At 41.6% G+C, this 2872-nt stretch overlaps 1 pseudogene; it reads left to right on the top strand.

The window, feature by feature from the left end:
• The first annotated feature begins 1966 nt into the window (after positions 1–1966).
• On the top strand, positions 1967–2659 carry LOC149198021 (uncharacterized; annotated as a pseudogene).
• Positions 2660–2872: the final 213 nt, after the last annotated feature.

Raw genomic sequence — 2872 nt, 5'->3', positions numbered from 1 at the left:
CATAATATAGTTCTTATAAATCGGACAATGGTCCATATCGTGTCCATGGCTCTTGTGTTGGGTTGTATTATATTTGTTCCATGACTAGCCCATGTAGTGTTATATTTTATGGACCCCATATTAGGTTGGGCGAACCTACCTATGGTTTTGTGCATGGTTTTCACACATGGTTTTGGACATGATGGTTTTCGGTCCATGGTTTTGGATGTGATTATTTTCATTCCATGGTTTTGGACGTGATGGTTTTCGGTCCATGATATTGGATGCTTCAACATGTATAAATATGTATTGTAACATTGAAAGGAACATAATGAAAAATCAATATGGTAGTCCCGGTTTTGGGATCCAGGGGAAAATTTCTGTGTATATGTGTTTTATGTGTTATTCTCTCGCTATTGTTTATTTTCTATGTTTCAAAATTCATATGCAGGTAATTCTGTATGTGCTTAAAACCTACATTTGGTATCATAGTTGTTTTGGCTTCAAGGGGATGCCTTTGTTTCTAAGGGGTTTCGCTCAGGCCTGTGGTAGACCCTGTTTAGTGGGAGATCTGCGGGATCGATTCCAATGGTGAAAGAAGATGACGAGCAGTGGAAAGATAGAGACCGAGAAATTTAATGGTGAAAGTTTTGAGTTGTGGAAACTCAAGATGGAGGATCTATTGGTGGACAAAGATCAATGGATCGCGGTAGATCTAGGTACTAAACCAATGGGAGTGTCCTATGAAGAATGGAAGAAGTTGGATTGGAAGGAAAAGAGTAAAATACAATTGTGTGTCTCAGATTTAGTATTGTTGAATGTATCAGGGGAAGCTATGTTGAAGGCTTTGTGGGACAGGTTAGGGACTTTGTACCAATCTAAGTCTCTGGTGAATAAATTGTTCCTACGGAAAAAGTTGTATAACCTAAGGATGAAGGATGGAGACTCAGTGAAAGAGCATCTAAATGCATTTAATACTGTGGTAAGTCAGTTATTGTCTGTTGATATTAAAATTTCATATGAAGATAAGTGCATTAGTTTATTGTGTTCTCTACCATATTCATGGGATAGTCTGGTTATTGCAATAGGTAGCAATGCAACTGCCTTGCTGATGGAGGATATGAGACAGAAAAATATGGAGAGCCAGAATGGTGATGCCTTGTATATACGAGGATGGTCCCAGAAAAAAAACAAAAATAAGTCATCGAGTGGGAGATCTAAATCTCCAAGAAAACCTGTAATGGTGGTTTGCTAGAAATGCGGAAAGGAAGGGCACTACAAAAGGGACTGTAAATCTAAAGCTCCTAAGAAAGGAAAGGGATTTGATGATGCTCTTTCTGCAGAGGTGAAAAACACCTCAGGTAAAGGTGGGGATGTGTACTTGGCTTCTTCAAGTACACATGTAGATCATGAGGCATGGTTGATTGACTCAAGGACATCCTTTCACTTCACTCCCCATAGAGAGTGGTCTGTGAGTATGAGAAATATGATGGTGGTGATGTCTTCTTAGTGGATGATAGGAAGGCTAAAATTGTTGGTCACAGAAATGTGAAGTTGAGGCTGCAAGGTGGAAGGGTTAGAACACTTCTGGGTGTTCTGCATATTCCTACATTGGCCAGAAATCTGATTTCTGTAAGCAAGTTGGATGATGAAGGTGTAAAAACAGTGTTCAAGAAAGATACCTACAAGATGGTTCGGGGAGAACTCGTATTGATGGGGGAGTTCGGATTGGAACTCTGTACAATATGCAAGGTATCACTCTTATTGATGGGTGCAACATTTCTGTGGTTCTTGAAAGTGGAGCAAAAAATATAGTGGTCTCTAGAGAAGAGACCATGCTATGGCATTAAAGGCTTGGACATATTGGAGAGAAGGGCCTTCGAATACTTCATGGTAAACTTATGGTAGAAGGTATGAGTAATATGTTGGACACAGATTGTCATTGATGTCAATATGGCAATATTCGAGGAGCAGATAGACAATAGAGATGGAGACTGTGTATGATTTGGGGAGAAAGAAGATCGAAGGTTTGAGCAAGGAGAAGGTCCAGAGTGGGGATGTGATTGCGATCGATAAAGCTTCTAGGAATATTACAAAGTTGGGGCGGTCTTTTACAAGGTCCAGGGATTATGATGCAATGGGGCCGCAGACCAAGTTCGTACAGTGCCTGGATGGAGAGCTTCAGAAACGCAAAGAAGTGGTGCATTGCGTTACGCTGCATGAAATCAATGTCATCAATAGCAGGATGCAAGGGTTTCTGGCCCTGTTTATAGGAGATACTGGAGAGATCCGTTTTGAAGTGAGGGAACAGATTGACAGTAAAGTTGCTGAATGGAGGGAAGAAGGCAACGTTGAAATTGTACCATATGTGCTTCTTATTGAAGAATTCCATATGCTTGACATTGAATGCTTCTCATTTTTGAATCATGCTCTAGAGAATGAGATGGCACCGATATTGGTTGTTGCAACAAATCGTGGCATCACAAAAATCCGTGGAAAAAATTACAAGTCTCCACATGGTATACCCATTGATCTATTAGACCGCCTACTCATTATTTTGACACAACCATACATGGAAGATGAATGTGAGCCGTCGGATCAAAGAGCAGTGGATCCAACAGTCGTCGCACGCGAAAGATGTGCGGACGATAAGCACGGGAGATGTAGAGGTAGGCGGTAAGCGGTACTCCCCGCACTGCCCACCGAGGTTCGGTGGTATACGTACAAGGGCCAGCGATCCAATCAAAATACGATGTGTGGCAGATGAAAACCACCGCCCCCGTAGGTTAAAGTGTATGCAGGTTTCAGCAAGGAAAGGTGCGACTGCCATCTGATCACGGCAGGGTTTGATTAGACGGTGAGGAGATGCACGAGGTTTAATGTGCAAGAAAAA

The sequence above is a fragment of the Pinus tabuliformis genome, chromosome 2_2 (assembly GCF_031772625.1).
Source record: "Pinus tabuliformis cultivar Carrire ecotype Pingquan chromosome 2_2, CPIR1, whole genome shotgun sequence".
NCBI lineage: Eukaryota > Viridiplantae > Streptophyta > Pinopsida > Pinales > Pinaceae > Pinus > Pinus tabuliformis.
Note: the sequence above shows the minus strand (reverse complement) of the source record. Positions and strands in the feature narration are given on the sequence as shown.